This window comes from Molothrus aeneus, chromosome 20 (genome assembly GCF_037042795.1).
Source record: "Molothrus aeneus isolate 106 chromosome 20, BPBGC_Maene_1.0, whole genome shotgun sequence".
NCBI classification, from domain to species: Eukaryota; Metazoa; Chordata; class Aves; order Passeriformes; family Icteridae; genus Molothrus; species Molothrus aeneus.
The window spans coordinates 3549833-3576416 of record NC_089665.1 but is presented as its reverse complement, the minus strand read 5'-3'; the positions used below and the strand labels follow the sequence as shown (position 1 = coordinate 3576416).

General features: G+C 43.9%; 1 protein-coding gene across 3 annotated transcripts in view; it reads left to right on the top strand.

Moving 5' to 3' along the window:
* The first annotated feature begins 212 nt into the window (after positions 1 to 212).
* Positions 213 to 26584, top strand: part of CLIP2 (CAP-Gly domain containing linker protein 2) — a 99677-nt gene continuing 73305 nt past the window's right edge. For 2 of the 3 annotated variants that reach the window (XM_066563250.1, XM_066563248.1), the window contains exon 1: positions 14724 to 14832. The gene's annotated coding sequence lies outside the window, so the exon portion shown is untranslated. Of the gene's footprint in view, positions 296 to 766; positions 944 to 14723; positions 14833 to 26584 lie in introns of those variants that run through there. The other variant, XM_066563249.1, reaches the window with a different exon arrangement.

Sequence of the window (26584 nt, the reverse complement as noted above, 5' to 3'; positions counted from 1 at the left end):
CAGCAGGGTTCTGTTTGCCTCCAGGGAGGACACAGCCTTCACCTTCTCACTGAGGAAGCTGAGAAAGTGGCTGTGTGCATGACTCACTGCCAAATGTAGATGTTGCAATGAGCATCCTGCAGAGCAAGTGTTTGCTGGGGCTCCCTTGTGTAAGGGGAAGGATCCTGAAGAAGAAGAAGAAGGAACCTGATGGATCTGTGAGCTTTCTGCTTGAAGACTCAGCCCCAAGCTGGTGCAGAACCAGAGGAATGATTTGGGCGCTCTGATTGGTGCAATCCAAGAGTTTGAAATGGAGGTAGGCAATATAGGTTCATCCATTCTCTTACCAGTGTGCCACTCTCTTTGTGTTTTCAGATGTAACACTTGGTCTCTGTTTTCCATAAAAACGGGAATGTGGACTGGCTTGATTTATGTTTACCAGAAACTTCAAAAGAAATTTGCCACAAATCTGATATAAAGTGAATTGTACTTTTTAATGTTCCAGTATTGCTTGACTTTTGGTCAGACACCATGTAGCCATGATACAGCACAGTCCTGCCAGAGTGCATCCAGCATCTGTACTTTCTAGAGCTCATTCCTTGCATTAGCAGTCTGGGAACATTCTCCCCTGACTGCCCCTAATTGGTACTGCATGACATTATGCAACCCATTTCAGCTGCCTCTAGTCTCCTAAATGCTGGGCAAGACTTCATCAGAGACCTTGGTTGGCTGAATGCAACAGAATAAATCCTAACATTCATCTGCACTCATTCTGTATATGTCACAGATGGAAATGCAATATCAATATCAACAGTCCAGGATTTAACTTCCAGTCCAGGCTGTGGAACTCCGGATTCATTCAAGTCTGCAGAGCATGGATTTAGAAGTATCAGAAGGAAGAGCTGCTGTATTCCAAGGCATCGAGTTCCTAAAGCATAAAGGATGAATTTAGCAAAAGGTCAAGGTAAGGGTCAAGTCTGGTTTGATTTAAAATGCTCATGATAGAAAATGTGAGAAAAATAACAAAAATAAAAAAGGAGTTACTATCTTCAGATCTCTGTGTGCATTTTTCTGCCTCTCCTCATGTGTGTGGGTTTTTGTGTTGGTTTTTCCTCTTCCTTTCATTCTGACTGCTCTGCTATGACTTATTTCTCATTTGCTCAGCCATACAAGGGAGATATTCTGAGGGCTAAAATTCATTAGGCAGTAATTAAAACAATGGAGGAGCCATGTTAATGTAAAACATTTACATTTCTTCTGTAGTTTTCAAGAAATAACTCTTCTGCATCTGTCATCTTTTAGGAAATCTGTCAGAAAGTAACAAGTAGCATCTTTCTTTCCCTTAAGATTCCAGAACTCACAGGAAGCTCAGGCATCTCAGAAAGTTTTTGTTAGTGTCCTGTACAAAATAATTAAAGTCAGAACCAGTCAGTGTGATGGAAAGGCTCCTGAGGAGAGGCACAGCCAGTGCTGGGTTTGATCTGTGAGGGACTGATGCACACCTCTGCACACAACCAGAGATGACAAAGGACACCTGCACCTTCATGTCATCATCTCAGGAAAGCAAAGCATTGCAGAGGATTGTTTACTGGTAACAAGGGGGGGGTCTGTTATTGGGGGCACAAGGAAATGGAAGAGGGCTGTCTGTCTGTCTGTCTGTCTGGGAAGAGATCTCTTTTCCATGAAGGTGCTTATTCTGGGCTCAGGTGTGGTCCTGTTCTGAAAGGCACTTTTCTATTCTAAAGGCACTTGCAAAACAATCTTTAGAGTGATGTAATTTTGGGACATGAGTGAAGCGTGGCAAACTGGGGAGAGGAATTACCCAGAGAATTCAAAACAAAAACTTGTGCAAGTGTCTGGGGTAAATATTAAGCTCTCCTAACTAAACCTTGAGGGGATCCCATCCTGTAGTGCATCTGTGCTGACTGCACATCTTGGATTGCCCCTCTGAGGCAGTGACTCCTGCAGGATCCCCACTGCAGGACAGCAGCTGAGTGTGTTCCCCCCTGGGTCAGCACAGGAGACATTCTGGGTGCAGTTTGCCCTTTGTGAGCCTCCTTCCTACCCTGGCAGGAAGGCTGCAGGGAAAGCAGCTTTCACTCTTCCACCCTGCACCCCTGCCCCTCCTCCTCGATGTCCTGGACACTCGCCAGCCTGTGACCAACTGTCCCCAAGAAATATTTGCTTCCTGTTTTTTTTGCTGAGACCTCCAGAGGCCTCGTTTTTCATGAATAAAATATGAGCTGTTCTCCTGGAGCCATGAAGGGAGGAAACCACTGCCAGTGCTTTTTATTGCTGTGGTTGCTGATGCCTCTGGCCTCGCTGACAAGGAGAACAGAGGAGAGAGGAGAGGGTTTAGCCCAGTGACTGTTTGCAGTGTGAGCTGTGCTGCCTGGAGCCAGTACTGAGGAACAGCTGACTTTGTATTACCTTATTTCAAGCAGTTTCTAACTAAGGAATTAAAACATTTCAGTTTGAACTGAAATTTCTGATGGCTAATGCTTGGTTTTCAGTCTCTTCCCCACCTTTTTTTATTATTTGTCCAGATGAATGTAGAGTTTTATAATCTCTTGTCATAGCTGAATCACACTTTGATTTTTCTATGAGTTTCAAGAGTTTATCAAGATTCTTTTGCATTAGCTTAATTTTTCTTGCAGCTCCTCTTGTTTTGGCACTTTGTTCAGATTTAATAGACAGGATATGCAAACAATAATATTAAATAACAATGTTTACCCTGTTGGTTACTGTGCTTGAGCTCCTACTTTGAAGACTTACTGGATGAAGTGAAGGGATGTCAAATACTACTTTCTTACCCATACCAAAAGTATTTAATATGGGGTTTTTTTTTCTGGGCTTTAGGAACTATTATTCCCTAAACATTATTTGTCTTGGAGATTTCCAGGCTGCCAAGCAGAGCTTTTCATGTAGGTATTTCTTTTGACTGTTACACTGCTACCAGAGCTGAGATTTGAGACTGATTCCCACACCATTTCTGGATCCTCCTTAATAATTCTCCTAAGAGAGTCCCTGAATTCAGTACTCATATCAGCTAAGAACAGGTCAGTTTGGTAGAAATATTTTCATAATTGTTTCCAAGTCTATTCTGAGATTTAGCTTTCCAGTTCTGCATGTATGCTTATTAATGACATTTTGATAGAAACTTTACCTGAATGACTAAAAACCTCTTTCATCCAGCTGGCACATTGACTGGAAAAAAAGATGCTGCCAATATACATGTGGCAAAACTAAACCAGGAAAGTTTGAAATGCCTTGTCCAAGAAGAGAGAGGTTTGGCCTTTATTCCCTGTACTGAGCACATTTGACTTCCTCCTTTAATGACTTAAACAAATACATTTGTGCAGGGTATATATACATTAATAAGCAAGTCTATATGCTTGTATTTACATGTTTGTACATGCAGGGTGTTTGTGTAGGACACTGTATAGGTTTGATTAAATACAAGCTGACCAATAGCTCAGAAAAAGGTCTTATATTTTGAAGAATATTAGTTTTAATCTCTAGACATGAAATGCAGATTCTTCCACTCGTACAATGGATATTATTTGGTTATTTCATCCACTTCTTAAATTAAACAAAGTTGTTCAAGGCATTTGCTCAATATTTCAGTTGTTATTAATGTAAAATATGGTTTATTGCTGCATTAGAGAAGGACTCTTAGGCAAGGTGCTTCCCAGTTTATACAGTAGGGCTGAATAAACTGTGTTCCTCAAGTCCTCTGTGACTATACTGTTCTTCAGAGACACCCCTTTTTGTCTCATCAGTGAATTCCTATTTTAAAACCTCCTGAAATGCCATGGCATAAGGTGATAAAGGTGCTGAAAGGTCACAAAATGTTCCATATTGTCATTAGGGTGAACATGAGCTGGGCTTTTGCTGTTGCTTTCTCTGCCTTGCAGGGTTGATCTCCTGTTGATGGGTGATACAAACACTGATGCCACCTGCACTGAGTTCTTTCACTGTAGGAGATTGTTGGAGTGGAACAGAGAAAGGCAGAGCTGCAAACACAATCTTTGTTGTAAAATGCATCTATAGCAGCTTTAAAAATGGGATTGTTTGTAGAGATTATCTGTCAGAAGCTTCACTGGGCTTAACTGTGAGTGGATGGTTTGACCTAATACAACCAGAATACAGCAAAATCCCCCTCATGAACTTCCCTTGTATCAGTGCATTGTAATAATCACAACTGTGCTTAGTAAACCTCATTTCAGAATGGAAATATTACTTATAGAAAATAACCTCAGGGTACAGTGCTACAGCATGTTGTGTGCACACAAGCACATCAAGTGAAAGGTGTACAGAGGAACAAGATACACCTCACCTGGTCTAGATTGTGGGTTATAAATCAATTTATTAGAACTGGAATTTTATGGAAATGAATGATTGAAAAGGTAGCTGCCAGAAGGAGACTTTATTTCCCCAATACATCAGTCAGTGTAAGCAAGGTATTTGACTTCTTTAGCTGAAAAACAGAGTAGAAGGGAAGAGTATAATTAGAAAATCCTATGCTGCAGCAAAGTGGATCTTTATTGAAGAAATGAAAGGTTTAGAAACCAAAAGCTTGTGCTGTCTCTTAATGACATCCCACTGCACCTCAAAAAATACAGCACAGGGAAAGGCCTGATCCTGATTAGGGAACTGCACCTGCAAGCCACAGCACGGAGTGCACACTTGCTGTGGAGCTGATTAATTGATTTCCTGGAGATAGTTCCTGTAGGTGGAGTTAAACCTGGATTTATGACTTTTGTAAATTTGGGCTGCTATTCCTTGTTGAACTCATCAGGCTGGGAGCACAATGTGCTTCCTAGCACTGGGTGCTTGGATGAAGTTTCATGGCAATGGTGACAAAATCATCTGTCACTGAGACAAGCCCATACAGGCCAACTGTGGGATGTAGAGATGGAAAGTGATTTTGCAAACTGCTGCTGCAGAGATCAGGGATTCCAGGAGAGATGGGTGGCAGAAATGTGGGTTGTGGAATTGGGAAGTGATTGCAAAGATCAGGGATTCCAGGAGAGATGGGTGGCACAAATGTGGGTTGTGGAGTTGGGAAGTGATTGCAAAGATCAGGGATTCCAGGAGAGATGGGTGGCACAAATGTGGGTTGTGGAGTTGGGAAGTGATTGCAAAGATCAGGGATTCCAGGAGAGATGGGTGGCAGAAATGTGGGTTGTGGAATTGGGAAGTGATTGCAAAGATCAGGGATTCCAGGAGAGATGGGTGGCAGAAATGTGGGTTGTGGAGTTGGGAAGTGATTGCAAAGATCAGGGATTCCAGGAGAGATGGGTGGCACCGTGTCCTTGCTGAGGCCTTGGCTTTGGCAGGCTCCAGGCACATTTCCTGTGAAAACAAATGGCACAATTGTTGTGGGACAGGTCTTGTTCTGTGTTGGGAATGGTGCCTGCCTCCTGCAAGCCCACACTGGTACAGGAGAAGTATTTCACTCTTCTATCTGCTTCTGGGATATAGGCTTACAAGATTTTTCATACACTTGGCACCTCTCAAAACAGCACAGTCCCAAGGCAGCAATGATGGACTGAATCCAAGGTTCTACTTTCTTTTCATCTGCTGCCCAGATTGACCTGCTTATGTACTTCTAGATCTACCATGGACACAAACTGGCCTTTAAACATGGCAATATGGGGTTTTTTTGCAATGTGGGGATAGGGAGAGTGAAACTGCTCTGCAAGTTTGAAGTGCTGTTTACAGGGGTTATCTCTAATATCCTCTTTATGTTCCATGAAACAACTTCAGGGCTTCAGTCACATCAGCCCTGTGAAGAAGGATCTGCATGAGCCAGGTATTTTAAGTGGGGAAATTGTTGGACTTCGACTCCCTGACTATTGGGACCTGAAAGTCACAGCAGTGTGTCATTTGCTAGGCAATTCTCTCTGGAAGTGCAATATGGCTTTTTTTTATGACCTTGATGTCACAAAACATTAATAATCTATTAAATATACCCCACTTGCAAACAAAAAAACCCCAACAAGGTACAATCATTTGTTTGGATTTTGGATTGGTATTTGTAGTCTGCTTAAAAATCACAGCTTTTGGTGTGATACATAGGTATGAATGCAGGGGGTTTCTCTGCCAAACTTGCCTGGATACAATAGATAAACAAATTTCAGTCTGTTGGGAGGACAGCTGTTTCCATGACATTTTGAGCCCAGTTTGGAAGTATCTTCATCTCTATTCTTAGCATGCTAAATGGGCATTATATGGCTTAATTTATATTTGTGTTCTGCATACAAAAAAGAAGGTTCTATTAATTTCTTATTTCGTTTCTTCAATAAACACCTCAGATAGTAACCTGCTGTTTCTGTTCTGTTACCACAAACATTCCTAGAAGTATTGCAGAGGATGTGAAATGGAAGGTACAGGTGAATTACTGGAACAGGCCAGATGCCTGTTCAGGCAAACACCCCCTTTGAGAAGCCCACTGTTACCACAGGCTCAAAGGAAAGAGAAACAAACCTCAAGTGTGATATATAACAATCACAGTACCTGTTCAGAGAAGTTTACTTTTCTTCAAGAGTTGAGTTGTCTCATACTTTTAAATTTTAATTAGAATTACCATTGTTACTGCTGCAATATAACTATGCTAATTACCTTTAATATATTCTGGCATTGAATTCCACAGGATAATTTATCTTAATTGTATTTTCCCACTTGTTAGCTTTATATTTGGGGTTTTTCACTTATTAACTTCATATTTGTTGTATATTACATTGAGCTCATCTGTCAGTACTTAGGGCTGGAACAGAGAAGGCAGCATTAGCATTTTAATGTGTGCCTTCCATATTCATTCTGATGAGTTAAAGCACTTTACAGATCAGGTTAGTATCATTGTTTCTCTTTTGCTGTTGTGAAAGCAGTTGTTGACATGGAGGGAGTTTCCATTTTACACCAGCAGTAAAACCAAAAAATGGATTAGGATCCAATTCTCATGTGTTGCTGTACAGTGCTCTACAGAACATCACACTGGCTGCATTTTGACAGTGATTCTTTCTTACTGGAACATATGTAGTTCATGTAGTGCAATTAATACAATTAAATTGACAGGAAACTGAAGAAGTGTGTGCATGTTCCTGGATCTGGGTTATATCACAGCATTTGACAGCCAAAATCCATGTTATAAAGGATTTTCTGTAATAAACATTCTAAAATGAAAATGAACACCTGGCAAAAGATCAAGCTTTCTCAGCCTTTCTACATCTATTTTAGTAAGGCTGGGATTTTTGGGAGTCAAGGCTGCCCTTAGCTCCTGGCAATCCCTGCAGCAATATCCAGTTGGTGAGTGAGATCATTTGGGGCATCTTGCTACTCTCCTGTCACAGGACATAATATTTCTCCACAAAGAAATGACCTCCTTTTATAAACCTTTTAATAATATTTCTTATATATTTCTTACCTCTTATAATAATAATTTCTTACCTCTTTCTTATAATATTTCTTACCTCTTTTTTATAAACCTTTTCTTTAAACCTTTTAGCATCTTACTGAGAAGTGACAGCAGGGATCAGGGTGACAGGATAACAGCTATTCCATCAGTACTGAGACATGGTGTGCTGAGGGTTTGGGCTGGGTATTTATGCTCTGCCCATTACTGTGGGCAATATATATATATATATATATATATATATATATATATATATTTATTTATTTATTTATTTATTTATTTATTTATTTATTTATTTATGCTCTGCCTGATACTGTGGTATTTAAATTAGGTCAGACATGGTCTTTGGTTGAAACCTCTCCTTAATTAAAAATATCCATTTTTTGGCAGGAAGCAGAGGGCAGTTAGTTGTACTGTTAACAGCCTCCTACCTTTTCCAGACTCCTCCTGCCTTACACAGGAAAATTGCTACTATTCCATATCTCACATACAGCTCTGGCAGAGCTCATTATTGTGAGATTTACATCACACCCACTACACAAACCCGTTTGGGACCAGCTGGCTGCTTTAGTGACTGGGAATCAGTGGACTGGAGGTGATCCTGCATGGGACTGTGGGCCTTCATGCTCCAATTTTTCTCATCTGCAAGTTGTTACAAAGATTGTTCCTTGTGTGCCTTGGGATCTTCTGAAAAAAGCATTCCCTATGTTAAATTACAGTGTCAGAGCCTTTTTAAGGATGGTTTTGCTTTTCTGGTGAATTAAAGGCTGAGAAACTGAACTGGATGCTTCAGTGCCCACAGCCACAGCAGCAATCCAAACCATGTCCAGGCACTGCCTGCTGATAACATTTTAAAATCCTGGCTTAAGTGTCAAAATTGAAGCCTCATTTCCCTCCCCTTCCCCATTAAACACAGCTTTGGTTGTAGGTACTGAAATATTTTTTGAAGTCTTGGACAGAGATAGGAAACTTTTTCATACTGGCTCCTGTCCCTCAGCTTTGATCCTCTAACATGCTCCAGCAGTTCATGAAAAGGAAACAGGATTCTCCTGCCTCTCACAGTACATTCTGTAGCTCTGCTAGAAAACATCTGGTGCTTCTTTTGGGTTTAAAACAGTCTTTGTGGCAAGGCCCAAACAACATGGAAATAAACAGCTTTTTTCTTTTTTCTCACAAAGTACAGGCTGGCTCCAGTTTGTTACAGAACTTGAGGCTGAGAATTTGATGAGGATTTTGTACAGAATTTAATGAGGTCAGAGAACAAAATAAATCTTGACACCCCTGGTGACAACAAGAAGAGCTATATAGAGGGGAATAATTTTTTGACATCCAATGAAAAATATTGATCTAGAAGGAATTTTGATTTGCAATGCACTGAGACTGAGCTTGGACAGTTTGCAGGCATGCCCGTGATGCTTTGACAACTGGGAAAATGCAGAGTTGCCCCATTATGGTGGATCTTTGTCTCCCTGCTTTTTGGAGGACACATGGAACTATACAGGGAATTATCAGAGGTTTATAAAATAGGCTATGCTTCCCCTAATAAATAGACTGTAGGAACCACACTGGGAGCCCTAAGGCTGGCTTTCTTCTCTGGATTAAATGTATATAAAGAGAAGTGCATGAACTGGATGAAGAACATGATCATGCCCAGGATCTGGTTACCTGGATTCTGTGTGTTCGAGGGCCCCTTGAACAATAAACTTATCCCTCTCAAATTTGATTCCAAGTCTACAAAATAAGGTGGTTTTTGCTCACCTTTGAGGTCAGGAGGCTTGCAAGTCTCTTTTATCTCTAGGCCAGCCCAGGTAAGTGCAATTGGCAGTTGCCCTGACCTTTGAAAATGAACTAAGTAAAGGACAGTGTGCTCTTTAGTCTTGATTTAGACGAGCAACAAGGTTTAGGGCCTTTAGGGCAATGATGGAGTGGTTCCAACAAAGTTCTACTTTCTTTTCATCTGCTGCCCAGATTGATCTGCTTATGTACTTCTAGATCTACCAGTGACAGAAACTGGTCTTTACATATAGCAATGTGGGTTTTTTTGCAATGTGGGGATAGGGAAAACAAACATAACAGGGAAAATAAATATGTGGTACTGTGCTGGAATGGTTTGTTCACTACTTAACCTCTGTTTTTTTGCTGTGTTGTTCCCTGCCACCCATGAATAAGATGTTATGCTCATTACTGCCAAATCTCCCTTCAGTCTCTCCATGCTCTGATCCTCCTGTATTGCTTTTTTTCAGTAATGCTTAGTTGTAGATGTTTGACTCTGAAATGCAGATGTCAACCAACACATTTCTGTTTCAGCTGAATGAACAGCTATGTTCACAGATATTATTTCTTCTCTCTATGACTCATTTACTTCATCTGTAAAGAGAAGCTTCATCCTCAGATGAAAGACTGACAATAATCTACTGACTTAATAAAAGAGATATTCCAGGTTCTCCACTGCCAGTGTGAACTTGCATAGGGTATTTGGACAAACACAGAATTTCAGAAGGCCTCCACTTAATGGATGCTGAATTTCTCTGAACATCCACTTGCCTTTGGGCTCATGGGCAGGAAACAGGAAAATGGCAGTAATTCTTCAATTGTGCAGCATGATCCATCTTGTTGTTTTATTTTTGTGTGAAGTGCTGCCCCACATTCCTTGGAATCACTGCTACTGCAGCAAGGTAGTTTACTTTCAAAATGTGGAACAACAGGAACTAGGCTGTGTTAATGATTAAATTATACTGATGGTGGGAGTTTAAGTAACAGCTAATGCACTAATTTCAGTATAGGAAACACACTAAAAAAGCAGTAAGAGCTCCTCTTGATCTTCATAATTAATGAGAACTGCCATGATCCTTCAACATATTTCTACCCACACTTCCTTTTATGTTAAGAAATAGACAGGAACTCACAGAAGTCAGCTGTAGAAAGCCTTTCCCAAAGCACTTTCCAGCACACTGCACAAGCCATGTGTGTTCCCCTAAAGGGTCTTGGAGCCAGACCTTGCCCATGCTGAGTCCTGGCCAAAAGCCTCATTTCTTCCAGTGAAACAGAACAAAGTGAGGCCTCCAGACAAGAGTGCAACCAGCACACACCTCTGAGCTGTGTGTACCCAAATAAGATCCATCAGCTGTGCTGAGTGTTCCTGGAAGGGAGATGAGTGGGATTCTCATCACTTAACTTTAAACATCTCATTTGGCTAGTTCTCAAAAATCTCTATAATTCATGGATGGAGGAGAGCATCATTAGAGAGCAATTCATCCATTTTACGTGCCTGCAGTACAATAAGGGGAATTCTACCCCAATGCCTGTTTCTGTGCACTCATTACATAGAAAGCCTAGACAGCTGGTTTGGATATAAATGTCTGAAGATGAGAGGTTTCTCTCACCTATCTAGACACAACAGAATCTGCTGGATATTAGAGGCTTTGTGGTGGCTCTGGGTCAGATAAATGCCTGAAATCATGTTGCCACTTGGCTGAGTCATTGCAACCATGCAAAATCTTAATTTTAATTTAAAGACTGTCTATAAGAAGTTTCTGAACTTTAGTCTTGGCCTAGAATGAGTAAGGCCTAAAGCAGCCACTGATCGTCAAGATAAGAAGGTCTTTCAGCAGCTCTGTAATCAAAGGAAAAAACAGCTTTTCTTCAGATCACTGCTTTAATCTTGTTCCTCCCACCAATGCTGGAATTTTGTGTTCTGCCCCCAGATGCAGAAGGCTCTTTATAGTGTCAGCCTGACTGAACAGTAGGAGCTGAGGCTGTCATTGCAGCTGCAACTTTGAGGTGCTGGAAATCACAGAACTGAAAGTTGACAGTAATGAAGTTGTGCAATATTTTCAAATACAGTTTCTGCCACCACTCAGTTCCCACAGTACAGAGACAGGGATTTCTAGGCTTGTGGTAGGGAAAAGAATGAAGGGATTCAATTCATGACCCTTGTTGGCACCTGGGGTCTTGGTGCCACCCCTTCATGTGGCCTTTCTGTGAACTGTCATCTTTCAAATGTTGCTGTCTTTGGGGAACAAGTGAAGGATTGGGGCATTAGGGTGGGCATTGCTATGTGACAAGTTGAGTGTCTCATCAGCTCTTTACAGAGAAGTGCTTTATCTCTGATGCTGGTGAATAAAATGGAAAGGTACTTCAACATTTTGGCTGTCTTTATTTAAACACTATAGATAACAGCAAAACACAAAATGTTTGCTCTTTTTGTTTCCCTAGATGCAGGCATCAGTATTCCCTTGGTTTTTATGTTACATTGTCTGTGTGATGCTTCTGTTTGTCAGAGTAATTTAAAAGAAAACAGCAGTGAAATTTTTTAGAGATCCCAACAGCTAATGCAAATACTTGTCAAATCCCAGTAATGGATCAGTCAAGTGGAGACAGTTTTGCCTATCTGTGAGAAGCCACTTTTCAAAACAAGATATATATCATATCATAGAAAACATGTAGAGTAGAGAGTATTATCAGGCAAATGTGATAGCCCAGAGATGTCAGATTACATACCAGCTCTCTACACATAATGGTTTAATTAAAGTCATTATTCTGCTCACCTGTGTAAAATTAACACATCCACACATCTCCATAGGCTGAAACTTAAGTGTCTCCTGTGCTCTCCCATGTCTGGGACATCAGTGAGGGGTTCTTTGCCTGCATGTAAGCCCCTGTGAATAAAGAAATGGTAATTGGGAAATAGTAGTGTCTGTGGGGTGATGGCATTTCAACATTTATAGTCATCCTGAAGCTTTGTGACAAGCAGGTACAATACAAGCTGAGGGACAGCTTTGTGGGAGAGCACTTGATAGAAGACACAAATTCAAGTCTACAGGCACTTCAGCCACATCACTGCTGGAAATTCCCCAGAGAAAGTTTAGCAGAGAGGCAGATTTGTCAAAATGATTCAGGGAAATGACTGCAAGAGCTGTGAAACTTTTTTCTAGCTTCATTGGACTTGATAAAAGAAGGGAAGGGCAAGAGGGGCTTGATTCTCCTCCCAGAGCCACATACTTTTTGCAGGCAAAATATAACCCCAGACCTGCTGACCTTCTTTGTCATGTAGAACAGGGCTGTAATTTAAACATTTACGTAGAAGTTATTTGTATTGATAACAAATTAGTGTATATAAAATCAAGCATAAAATTTTACAATTGATCAAAAATGAGGTTTAACTTCGAAGCAATTCCTGATTTGAAATCCTACCCCAAAGCACCTGAAAATATTAAAGAGGATTTTTTTTTCAGAACTTCTTTAAATTTATACTCCTCCTTACCAAATGCATATAATGCTTCTTGTTAGTCTCACAAATGGAGGTCACCATCATTGCTCTGCCACCTTTTGGATAAGGAAAGAGACTTGGACCTAAGGATAGGGACTGAGTGAGCTGGCAAATCAGGGGTGGAGCTGGATGGAGAAGTGAGAAGTCCTGTTGGAGCCCAAGCCTGATTCAATAGGCACCTTCTCATCTTACTCTTCTCCTGGTGCCATACTGTCTCCCTAGGCAACTACAGATTGGAAAGGAGACAAAAATTCTTGTATACAGTCTGTAAAGCAATGACTTGAGCTTGGATGTAGGAAAATGTCAGGGAAATACAGTAACTAGCAGTTGAAGCAGAGGCGTTGAAGTCAGGTGCTTCAGGTTCTATTTTTGGCTTGGACCAACCATTTCCCTTCTGACTTTGGCTTCCTCCCTGCAAGATGAAAAATGAGGATGCCTACAGCTGCCTCCTGGGACTGGATCATCTTGCTAAAGCCAGGACTGTCAAATCTCATATTCTGGGTGATGCTCAGTTGACCTCAGCTCCATTCTTCTCTGCTTTGCTGCCTGCACCTCCTTCCTTTCTATCTCTGCTTTTTTGGGCTCCCACAGGCAAATCAGAGCAGCGTCACAGCCACAAATCTGGGGATTGCTGCTGGGTGGGAGCCTCCTCTTTTTCTGCATACCCTGGGGCCTCCCACCACAGCATCTGATGTGCAAAATATCCTGGGCTGCCCCTTGGGTGATGTGGGTGTCTGCAGAGGTAATGAAGTACACTGAGCAGAGTTATGGCCCTTGTGCAAAGCACTTCCACTCCTGTCTAAATTAGGGATGCAGTTTGAGGGCACAGGCACCAGATAGGTGCTGGAACACGTACAGGGAAAGGCAGCAGAGCTGCAAAGGGTCTGGCACAGAGGTCTGATGAGGAGTGGCTGAGGGAGCTGGGGGTGCTCCTCTTCCTAGAGAAAAGGAGGCTCAGTGGGGAACCTTCTCACTCCCCACAACTCCCTGACAGGAAGGAGCAGCCAGGTGGAGATCAGGCTCTGCTCCCAGGGAGCAAGGGACAGGACAAGAGAAAACAGCCTCTAGTAGCACCAGAGGAGGTTTGGATTGGATATTGTGGAAAATTTCCTGATCAAAAGGGTTGTCCAGCCCTGGCACAGGCTGCCTAGGGCAGTGGTGGAGTCACAATCCCTGGAGGGATTTAACAGATGTGCAGAATTAGCACCTGGGCACACGGAGCAGTCGTGGCCTTGTCAGTGCTGGAGACTCCACGAGCTTAAAGGGGTTTTCCAACCTAAACGACTGTAAAGCCCTGCTCCCTTGTATCTCCGTGCAATGTCAGCCCAGACACGGCTCTGGGAGGGAGCAGCAGGAACTGGTGAAGGCCAAGTGATGGTCACCACCTCAGCCCGGCCATCCTTGCTTTGAATCGACGAGTTTCCAAGCTGCAGGTGTGTTCTCTTTGCTGCGTTCCCTGTTAAATCTAATTAGGCTAATTAGGAGGTCTCCCCCTTTTTTAATGGGAAGCATCTCTTGCCTTTCCCTTCTTTTATCAATCAAAATCGCTACCACCTAAATTCAGGTGTGCCGAGTTTCCAAAGCTGCAGGTGTGTTCTCTTTGCTGCTTTCCCCGTTAAATCCCGGCTAATTAGGGGTCTCTCCTTTTTTTTTATGGGAAGCACCTCCTGCCCTTCCCTTCTTATATCAATCAAAATCGCTACCACCCAAATTCAGGTGCGCCTGAAGAGCTCCTCCTTCCCAGATCCCCATCCCAGTGCCTCGGGGAGGGAGGCGGCGGCTCCAGCGAGCAGAAGGCGATTTTTACGATTATTCCTGATTTTAGAGCAGGAGCGCTCGGAGCTGCGGGCAGCCAGGAGGAGCCTCGGCGCTGCCTTTCCACCCTCCCACCCCATTCCGGGAGGCGCCAGGGCCCGGCAACCAGGAGGATTTCGGCGCGGGGCGGCCCCGGACCGGCCCCTTTGTTCGTGTGGGCCCGGCAGCAGCGGCGGTGCCGGCCCCGCATCCTCCTCCGCCCCCGCTGCCCGAGCCGCCGCCCAGCTCCCTCCTCCTCCTCCCGGCTCCCGGCTCCGGGCTCGGCCGCGCAGGGAGTGGCAGGGCGGCTGCCGGCCGGGCTCGCATCCTGCGGCGGCTCCGAACCCCCTGCCCCGCAGCAGGGCGGCACAGGGTAAGGGGGACAGCGGGAGGGACGGCACAACAAAGGGATGGAGGGATGGATGGAGAGGGCGCGGGAGGAGCCCGGGCAGCGGGGATGCGCCGCTCGGTACCGATGGGCGGCATTGTCCTTGGGCTGGGGAAGGCACCGAGCATCCCCGGCAGCCCGGCTGGCTCCTCGGCACGGCGGGAGGGCTGCGGGAGGGCTGCGGGCCTGCCGGGGGTGCGCACCCTCAGAGCCCCGGGCGGGTGCGGGGTGCGCTCCCCGCTCCTGGGGCACCGGAACGGCGCCTTGGAGCCGCCTGATGCCATGGAGACCGAGGTGGGAGTGGGTGTCAGCATCCACGGCTCGGCGCCCAGCGAGTTTTGGGTTTGGAACGGGAGGAAATTTGTCTTTTGTCTTTGGGAGTCTTGGCTGCTTGCTGGGCTCAGTGTCCTCGCTCGGTTTTTCTTGTTTAACGATCCAGATATGACATTAAGCACATCCTGCAGGATCTGATGTGGGTTTTTGTCTGGTGCGAGATGTGCATCTGAGGAAGGCCCAGGTTGAGCTGCTGACATTGGCATGAGCAGCCAGGCAGGTGAAGGAGGGTTCTGCCCCTTGCATCTCCCGACGCCGAGCAGCAAAGGGAGTTGGGGGCAGCATCCAGGGATGCAGGCAGAGGCAGGAGTTGTTATCTCCACAGCACCCACAGAGGCTGCAGCAGCGTTTTGGAAGCGCTGGGAGACAAAGCACTGTGTCAGCACCGAGTGTTATTTGCTGCTCTGTTGAGCATCAGTCTCACAGGCCTACAAACCTTGTCTCAGAAACTCATCCTGCTGGAATGGATGTCAACTTTTACCCGTCCATCCATTCCTGCTGGCTAGAAGTGTTTCCTTGAGGGTGACTTGCAACTCAAGAACTGGTCTGCATGTGGACAGAGATATTTGGGGTGCCTGGCTAGGCTTGTTGGCCTCAGCCTCTGCCCAGCTGCCTGGGAAGAGCATTCCTGTCCCCATCAGTGCTCCAAGAGAGCCCCATCAATCAGCACAGGTCTGTCATTGCTGGTGTGGTGATGCTTTTGAACATAGTGCAGCTCCTGATTTTACAGCTGGGTCTGCGATACAGCATTTTAAGAAATTACCTGCCTGCTGTTAGAGCCTGCCAGGGATTAGGAAGGAGGGAGTCTGCATCAAACAGCTGTGTTCTCATGAAAGTTGTCACTGCCTACCAGAAATCTCTGGGAGTACAGGACTTCAAAGGCTCAGCTCTGAGACATGGCACAAGTGACAACGTTAGCACCAGGCACTGCAGCACAGCGGGGAGAAGCTTTGCTGGAGCCTGTCTGTCATCTCAGGAGCAGAGATGTGGGGCTGCCTCCAGTTAAGGGAAACCTCATGTGTTTTCTCAGGAGATGCTCTTAGAATCAGTATGGATGGGAGTATCTGCTGAGGCCAAGGGTTGGTATGGGCTCCTCGAGCCTTGGAGGCTGCCATAATCTACAAGCAGTTCCTGGTGTGTTTCCTCTTTATCCCCACTTGTGCTTTTTGGTTTGGCAGAAGAAGTCATGGAGAACCCAGAGGGGGGTTCTGGTACCAAGGGATGTGGCTCTGTAAGGACATCCAGGTTAATTCTTTATTGTTGTGTTATTGGGTGGTTAAAATGGGTCAAGGTGTGTGTTCCACCTCCTGGTTGAGGCTGTTGATTTTATCTATCAAAATGCTGCCTCTGTCCATGAAACTTGGGGAAATTTTTTTTTCTTTTTTTGAGAGGGTGTTTTATAATTCTGGTGAGGACAGGAGACAATATATAAAGCCCAGGTACCCCAGGTACCTGGTGTTGGTACCACTTTGCAGAGAGTACAATGCATGGCAAGGTTTAGATGCTTTTAAAGCTCTGGGAAAGGCCGGGTATGGGTAGCTAGACCTGGATGTGACTTGTTGCCAGCCTGTGTTAGACACTGGTGTGCACTTATCTATAGAGATATCTACAGATAGTTATGGAGAGATCTATTTTTTTCATGGATGCCTTTTATAAATACCTTGTGATTCTTTCCCTCCCCATCTCCCAAGGGCTCAAGAATGACCAGGGAAGTTGCTGACATGGGTTGAGAGCACTATTTTTTCTTCTCTTGCTGACTTAAATGCCCCAGTAATCAGTCTCTGGCTGTTATTCTTTTATCACTGTTCTTGTGGTGTTTATGGTAGAATTTCAGGTCTTGTTGGCCAGGGAGAGCACCTTGGATGATGGTCCTGGTGATGTCAGACTCCAGCATGACTTGGGCTTTGTTTTACTGGTCAGTTTTGTAAAACAACCACATTAAGTTGCTGAATGAAGATGAACTGTCCATGCTCACTCCAGAATTCCAGGTTAGAGTAAGGAACTGGGCTTGGTGTTTTTTGTGTCCTGTTTTCTCCATGTGGGTCCTCCCTATCTCATCCCACGTGGAAGCTCTTTCTCCGTGGCTGACACCGATGGGGACACACAGAATTCTCAGTGTGCCACTGTACAAAGTCTCTTTCTGCAGCACCCCCGTGCTCTTGGAGCCTTTCCCTGCTCTGCTGAGAGCAGCCTGTGTGCTCTGAGCACTGGTGATGCTGAACAGGACAAAGCAAATGCACTTCCCTCATAGCTGCATTTAATTTCTTGTTTTTATATGATTGTGCAGTAGCTCTTGTTGTGGAAAAATTACTTCTGTGCATGTGACTGATACTTTCTGCTATTCTTGAAAAAAAGATCCTGTAGGAACCCCTTTTAAACAAAACCTACAGCAAACTACAATGTTTCTGCATCAGACTTTTTGGAAATCATTCCCATACACTGGTACAGTTTTATTATCCCATTTTAAAAAAGTGAAGCTGTCTATAAAACAGCCATGGCTGGCTCAGATGCAGCATAAGCAAAGAAAGATATGTGAAGAAATAAAGCCAACTTTTTCATATTTTTGTTGCCTTTTTTTTTTACTTCAGAATGATGGAATTAAATATGATGCTGACTTGAACTGGCACTGAAATTAAGTGGTATTTTCATTTCAGTTATTAATTTCTATTGAGCTAATGTTTAATCACCTGCATAGTTGCAGAGGAATGTGGCACAGACTGGCAAAATTCCATGTTGCAGTTTCTGAGCCTGTCATGGAGTCTCCATGTCTGCTGAAGCACAAAGGGAATCTAAACTTTGGTTTATTTTGAGAGTTTATGCTCTGAATCCTGCTGTTGAATCCCTTGATAATTCCATTTGTGCCTGTGAAAGCCAAATGATTATTTTTGAAAATATTTATACTTTGTGTCTACAAAATAAACACTTCAGAAGGACTTCCCAAGTGCTTTGATGGGTTAGATATTCAGGGAGATAGTGGTGCCATCTCTGCCACTGTTTTTACAGAAGTCTTGAGCAAAATAATTTCTTTCCATCTGTTTCTCCCAGGTCCAAAAAGGGTGGTGTAATTCTGACCTCTTTTGAGGTTTGTGAATGAAATGCTCTGGGGTTATTGGGTATGTGGATCTTGGAACGTTTAAATCCCTTTCTGCTCCTTATAAATCCCTCTCCTGTGCTTTCACACATGCTTCTTTAAAAAGGTAATGCAAATTAAATTGTATTGCCTGTGCCAGAGCTGTTGGTCGAAATTAATTCTATTTTATTTTACTGAATAACTTGCATAGTGTAGTAAAGATCACGTGGATATTGGTTACACTGGGAAGATTTCACAGGAACTTCAAGAAATCATCTGATCCATCTGTCTGTTCCAGATTGGATCTGTCTTCACCTGTCAGTCAAGGCAGAGGTTTGAAGATTTTTATTTTTCAAAGAATAGCATAGCAATGCAGGGACTTGCACAGTTTCTCTGGGCAGTCTGGCTCAGTGTGAAGTGTTTTCTGTCGTGTTTTCCCCTTTGTTTTGTTGTTGTCATTGTCACTTTGCCTATCTGCCTGTGTCTGTACAAAGTTTCACTGACAAAAAGCGACACAATTTCTTTTGCAGCATGAACTTCTTTAGCAGCACATCCTCTGCTGGGGCAGGGGAGGTTTCCAGCCTGAGGCACCACTCCTCACATAGTCACTGATAAAGGATTTCTCATTTTCTGTTCTTTTTCTTCCTTTGGCATATTCCTCCCCTATTTCCCTGTTGCATCATGCTCTGACCACTCCTGTGTCCTGTAATTGGTACTGGAAACTCCTCAGCAGCCTGACAGGCACAAAAAGCAGCTGCCTGTTGAAACCAACAACATTTCCCATCCTTTGTGGACACTCACATTGATGACCTGCAGGTGCCTCCCCTGGATGCAGGGACTGTCCTGGCTGCAGAACAAACCTCCCTAGAAAAAGAGGCCTCTCCAGTTGTGTTTAATGAGCTTTGTAGCCTCATATTGGTTGTTGTATATTGTGTCCTGTGCTACCTCTGTGGCTCCCATCAGCATGAAGCTGGCCCTGGTGAATCAAGCCTCCTCCTTGGCTATATTTAACATTTAGCTATTTGTTTTATAACTGAAATCCTTACTATGCAAATTGGAGCAGGTCAGTCTGCAACCTTGCATAAGTGCCTTTTTATTTTTTCTTTTTTTTTTTTTCCCCTCTGGACTCTTGTTTCCCAGCTGGTAAGTTTGGCATGTTGAGCTGATCCACCAGCCATCCCTAATGGAGATTTAATGATGGACAGTATGGCACAAAAATGCAGGCTTGTGTGGAAATGCTGCTGAGACAGAGGATGCCTGCTGGAGGAAGGATGTTTTGCCTTTCATTGTTCATCTTTTACCTGTCTGTTTATGTGGCCTTTTACTGGGGCCCCTCTAGTAGCTTTTTGAACTTGCTGAGTCTCATCCATAGGAAAACTTTGTTTATATGTGTACATATATTTATGTATATTTCTAGTAAATACTGGCAATATCAATGCCTCCTGCAGGCTTCATCTTGATGTCTCTGAAGCATCTGCAAGCACTATTCCTTTTTTTATCTCTGAATCTCCCCAAAGCACATTGGCTCGCTGCTGGGAAGGTGTAGGAGCACTTCCAGCACACTGACATGGAAATGTCAAAGTCAAATGGTGCTTTTTGGTGATCATATGATTCAGGTTTATGGAGTGCTGTGATGCACTGTGCCTCAGGGTGCCAGCAGCTTTGATTGCCATTGTTAGGAGTGACAACTCAGTTTTTGCTCTTGCTTTTTGGCTGAAACGTGACCAGTTTGAGTTAGAGATGTTGTGGCACTGCTCTGCACTGTGATATAGGGAGGCTGCTGTTGTAAGGGCACTGTGCTTGCTTGGTGAGATTATATCTGATCTCTGCACAAATCCTGATGGTGGCTTTGCCTGCACTAGTGGTACAGGAGCAGCCTGTTTCTGTGGGAAGTGAGGGAGCAGCCAGGGCCACGTGGTGACTCTGGAGCTCCAGCTGGAACAGGTAGTGCTGTGGTGCACCAGGAGTGGGGTGGGCTGCTCCATCTGTCCTGCCTACCTGCTTGCAGGCTGAGTGCAAGCTCTTATCTCCAGAGATATGAACAATTCAATCTCATTTTTAGCACTGATCTGTCTGTGCAGACCCTTTCCTTTTGGCTGTTGGCATCTACACGTCACAGACTGCTGTGTGTGCTCCTCAGTGGCATGGCAGCGTCTGGACAGAGCTGCTGGTTGAAGCCACCAGTAATGGAGCACCCCAGCTCCTGCTGGCTCTCTGCTGCTCTGGGAGGAGGCTGGCATTGACAGCCTGGCCCAGATGTGGTAACATCTCCTGTTCCTGCCAGCCCTGCAGGTCCTGTGGGGTGGGCATGTTGGGTCTGCAGACCTGCTGTGCAATCTGACTGCAAAGGGTGGGGATTTATCTTCTCCCTCCCTAAAAACTGCAATCCCAACCTCCCCATGCATTTCATCCTAGGGAGCCATCCTGTGCTGCTCAGTGCCCAGAGGCTGAGCTGGGATCTTGCCTCTCTCCATGTGCTGCAATCCACAGTAAACGTTGGATTTTGCAAGGCAGGGTGTGAGGAAAAAGGATCTGTGTGGCAGGAGGAGATCACATTTCAAATTGGATCCTATCTGTCAGTATTATAACTTGCCAAAACTATGATTTTGGCATCATTGATAGGGATGTAATTTGAATATGACAGGAGTGTAATTTGAATGAGATGTGTTCCTTCTTGTACTTTAAGGAGCTATCCATGAGCTATCCACACTCCTGTTGTGTGAGGAGTGTGTGACATGAGTGAGGTTACAGGTGGTTAATTAAGAAACTCCATGATTAACACAAAATGACTGAAAGCAAACTCTCCAGATTACTGTTCTCCTTGTCTGCACCACTGGCTGTGGTGGGAGCTGTGTGGATATGTCAGTGTCAGTGAGGGTTAGCAGTGTTTGTAGAGAAAGCAGCAATTGATGCACTCAGCCCAGGGGTCATCTGCTGAAAGGGAAGGCTGAGTTTGGGCTGGTGAATCAGCAGGGAGGAGGAGGAGGGTGCTGCTGGGAACAGTTGTGTCCAGCATTGCTCTGTTCCATCAGCACAGCAAGCAGGATGCTTGTGTGGGGACAGGGGATGGGACTTGCATTTGGTGTCCCACAGGCGGAGGGGGTTTGGTGACCTCAGCTCTTTCAGGAGGTGGTACCAGTGGTGTACCCCCCTGCTCTGCCCCTCAGCTGGCACATTGGCACTGTTACCATCCCTCAGTGTGCAGCCAGGACATCAGTGACCCCTGGGGCAGAGGGAAGCAGGAGTCCTGGCTGTCAGTGCTGGATCTTAGCTATGGGTCACTAGAGATTGGATCTTTAGAGGTCCCTTCCAACCCAACTGGTTCTACCATAGTCTGTATTTACTTTTTAGCTTCCCTACTGCTTTATCTTAACACCCAGAGTGTGAAGGTGGGTTAATTATTCTTTAAACTTTTGGGAGCAGTTGCTTTGTTTGAAGGGATGAGATTCTGTCAGCTCACAGTATTTGGCATAAAGTTTGTCCCTGGCCTGGTGAGGTTGCCTGGGATGCAGCCTGCACAGACTGAGTTCAAGTGAGGAGGCTTGGAGCAGTCAGCTGACATGACTCAGAACTGGTGAGGACTCCTCAAGGGAGAGCATTGCTTGCTCACAGTGGCACAGAGAAGGCAGAGCAAGGGCAGAGCTCTGCTGGGAGCTGGGCACAAGGGGAGGGGGTCAGAGCTGTGCAAAGGGCACAGGTGGGCAGAAGGCTGGCTTGGATAAATTGGGACTGACATTGGGGCTTTCCTGGGCAGCAAAGGCTGGTAAAGGAATGAACTATCTTGTACAGTGGTTTCACAACTCTTGGGAAGGGGCTGCAGCAGGGGGCAGGGTTGTGTATTCCTATCCTGCATCCCTGCCTGAGCTTTCGGCAGCTGTGGAGAGGCAGGGCCAGGTTTCCCTTGGTGTTTGCCCTGGGGTTGTTCTGAGGAGATTCTGTAGTAGATGTTACACCTGCAGTGGCCCAGGGCAAGGCTTTGTTTCATCCTGGGATGACCAGGTCTCCATCACAAACAGGATTGCATTAACAATGGTGCCTTTTCCTGGTGCACTTGAGGGTGTGTGTGTGGGCACTGGACAGCATTAGTGGAGCACAGTGAGGACTTTAGGGACAAGCCCAGTGTATCCCAAGGTACACCAGAAACTTGTTGCATCCTAGTTGTATTAACCAAATCATCTGCAAGTTTCAAGTGGTGCAACTGCAGCGCCATCAGACAGGCTGGCCTGCAGAGCCTGCCTTGTAAAAAGGGGGGAAAATAAGGGCAGGAGGGACCCAGGTCCTGGTTTTGTTTCATAATCAAAGTTCAGGACAGAGGTTAGATTATAGAAATGCACAAGTTCGAATATATGTATTCATCTGAACTCCAGTTAGTAACAGATAAAGTGCCAGAGTGAACTTTGGTGCTGTGCTAAATCAGCACTCAAAAGTGAGGAAATTCCAAAAGTTCAGATCCTTCTGCAGCTCTGCACAGTATAGCATGGCTGGGTTGTTGTATAGCTCATATTTAATTAAAGAAATTGTTTTTCCAGCAGACAAATGCCAAGCCATTATAATGGAATATATATGTCATGTATCATTGTGTTTCCTGCACTTGGCTTGCTCTCCTCATGTTTCTCTTCCAGATGCTGTTTTTGACAAATAAGACTTTCTGTGAATAGGGAACTTGGATTTTATCAAAGCCTCCTTCTCTAATGGAATAGAGTGGTGATAAATCAAGTCTGAACTGACCTGCAGGACAGCAGTTGTGAAACCTCTGTGTACATTCTGTTCCCTTCCTGCAACGTTGGTGTCGTGTCCCTAATGAATCTCTGCAGGGACACTGTCCCCTGACCCCAGGGATGAACTCCAGGGAGCAGAAACTCCTCCTGAACCAACACCATGTCCAGGATTTTTCCCACAAATTAGAGATAGTTGTGCTCTGCAATTAGTACAGAACTGTTGCTGCCTGCTGTATCAGTCCTCAGAAGGCATTCTGCCAGTGTGAGGAGCACAAGCTCATCCAGCCCATAAATTGCTCCACAGGTTATGTCATGACTTCCTTCAATGTACTTTGGCTGCTTCTCTCTGCACTTTGCCTCAGGATTTGCATTGTGGTTTTTAGAGTGCAATAGGAGGGGTTTGCATATTGTTCCTTTAAAAAATCTTGTTTTAGAAGTAAATCACAAGATGTTTGGTCTATCACAGAGGTTAGAATTAGTTTTAAAAATACCTGAGCTTTTAAATAAAACTCTTCTAGGCTTTCTCTTGGCATTCTGTGCTAGTTTTTACAAAATTTGAGTGAGCAAGAAGACTAAACACACCTTCTCTAGAGGTTAACAACACTTCACACTTGTCAGGGAAATTGTCATGACAATGGAGTTTTATGGCTGAAAACCTATTTGAATTCTCCAACTGCAGGAGAGAAAAAAGCTGATGGCTGACAGAATTCCCTGGTTTTCACTACATGTAACTGTGAGCAGTATGCTCCTTTTGTGAAAAATGCCAATCACTTGGTGTTTTAAAATTTTAAAAGTTTAATAGTAATAAAATGGTTATGAAAATAGCAATATAATTAGAGTAATAATAATTTGGACAATTAGGTTTAGGACAATACGAGACAATAAAAACAAAGAGTTAGGGACAGTCCAGGTACCTCTTTCTGGGCAAAATAAGCCCGAAAAAGGACCCATGTTAACAGAGGATTAACCCTTAAAAACAACAGCCTGTTGCATATTCATACACCTCATCCATGATGCATAAATTCCATTCAAACACAGGATTCTGTCTGGGCAGAGTCAGCTTCTTCCTCTGAATGCTGATGATGTCTTCAGGGCTGAGCAAGGTGGGAAGAAGTTAATTTCTTTTGATAATGGAGCAATAAATTCTTTGAAAGATTTAGGTGTCCTATCTCAGTGGCAGTACCTCATTCCTCTCTTTTTAAAGAAAGTATCTTACATAGCATAGTTTCTATTTTAACATTATGTTTAACCTAAAACTATATTTAACACACTACTCAAGAAAATTAATACAGCATCACTTTCTAACATAACACATACAATATTCATTTTAATATTTGCCAAAAGCCAATCATAAAACATGCATTTTTCACACCTTTCATTCTTGCAGTGCTCTATCTCCATTCCCTCTATGGGAGAAGGAAAGGTTTTCTTGGGAGAGGAGTCTGACCTTAATTAAAAATGAGTGTTTCTCATTTCCTGTATACTTGAGTTAAGTGCAAGGATTTACTCCTAATCTGCCACGTGCTTCAGAAATGGGTTTCTGCTGGCTTGTCAGGAGTAACTAATCAGAGAAGTGAGAAGGGAATGGCACAATTACCTTGGATGGGATGGAGCATCTTAAGGAATTAAAAGATAAAATGGCCTTTTCTTCTCAGCATAATCTCTGTCTCTATCAGCAAAGCTGCAGTTTGACGTTATCATATCCTGTCTCTGATGGGATTCATTTCCTGGCCCTTTCACACAAGTCTGGCCTTTGGATTTGGATTTCAAGGCAAAATTCTGTCCTTGAAATCCCTAACCCACCTTTGCAGCATGATCAGTGTTGGGAGCTTGGGGCACCAAATCTTTATTTGCTCTTGTTCCTGGTGTGGGACATTGGCAGTAAAATATCCAGGAGTAAGAACTCCAGGAGATGGGGCTTTGCTGCCTGAAAATCTCATTTTTCTGGGAGTGGGGAAGGTGCAGAAAGGCTTGGAAATATGGAGTGGATGCAACCAAATGCTCAGAAACAAGACATAAAATAACTTTAAAAAAATCAGTACCATTAGGCCAGTAAAGGTTTTATATAAGGCCTAATAAAAGAACACCAGATTTGGCTCTGAAAGCTTTTTGCCTTTATTCTGTGAGCTTATACTCCAGTGATCAGGGGCTCAAATTCTTCTCTAGCATTTTATTTTCAGGGAGATGCTGAGCTTCACCTCCTGTTTTGAACATTTTCAGTGCCTGATGCTGAAGGTTTCTGCCCTCAGTGGTGGTGTTTGATTCAGAGGGGCAGCAGGGGTGGCTCCAGGGCTGTTCTCAGGTGGGTTTGCTCTCACCCAGAGTCCCACAGGCTCTGACAGAAGTCAGGGGATGAAACCCAGTGACTGTGAGAGAATGACAGACAGAATATCAGGGGATGATACCCTGAAATCTCTTGGAGGCTAATGCAAGAGTCTTTGTGTACATTGAGCCATGATAGCCCTGAAAAGGGCTGAAATTCCACTTGCAAATGTGCTGCATCCCAAACCCTGGTGTTCCTCATCTGTAGCATGAACATGAGGAAAGATGGAATAGTGTTTAAGTAATGGCACAAGCAATTGATTCTCAAAAAGTTGTCTTAGATACTTTCTTGTGCTAACCTTTCCCTATCCAAATAGTCGTCTTTGAAGCCACTGATTATTTGCATAAGTCAAAAGTCCTTTAAAAAAAAGTGTTGTTCTGTTTCTCTGCATTGTTGTTATCATTAACATTTCAGACAACATGATAATGTTGATTTCCCTCAGTCTGATAATTAAATGCTGTTCTTTACCTTTTTTTCCTATGAGCCCCATCCCTAAAAAGGTCTGTGCATCTCTGGCTGATTGAAAAATTCAAATTTAATTTCTTCCATGTGAATTTTCAAATTCAGAAAATTAGAAACCTGAATCCAGACCAAACTGTTAGAGCAGTATTCAGATCCAGCTGGCTGGAATTCCACATGGGTCTGCTCTTGCAGAGAAATGCCCAGGGTGTCCTGCTGGGTAAACACTTCTTCCACCCAGATCCAGCCAGAAGGAAGCACCAGGCACAGGATGAGATTCAGGCCAGCTCAGTCTGGTGTCTGGAAACATGTTCCTGTGTCTTGCAGTTGTTGTGAGTCGAGGTGAAGAGATCCTTATTTTGTGTGTATCCATGAGGGCTTTCCTCTGGAAAAGTGTGCTGGGTCTGGGTGTCTGCTTTGTAACTTTATTGCTGTCCTGAGTAGATGTTATTCCATCTGCCAAGTACTGCTGTGATTTGTACCATTTGCTTTCCTCAGGGTAACAGGGATGGATGAAGCACAGAAGCTGTCTGTGGATAAGCTGTATGGCCAAAGACTTTTTCTTCCAGTCCTTGGTTTGTGTTATTATGAAATTATTCAATTATATCAATTATGAATAATATAGAAATAAATATACTAAAAATATATATTATACACATGATTTATTATATCAATTAATAAATTGATATACTAAATAATATATTTATTATATAAATTATGAAATAATTGACCCTGAGCACCTCCAGTTGTTTGTTTTAATGTGTGCTGCTCTCATGTAATTATCCATGGTGCTGGCCAGGTATATCCAGATATATTGCTCCTGGTGAAAGGTAT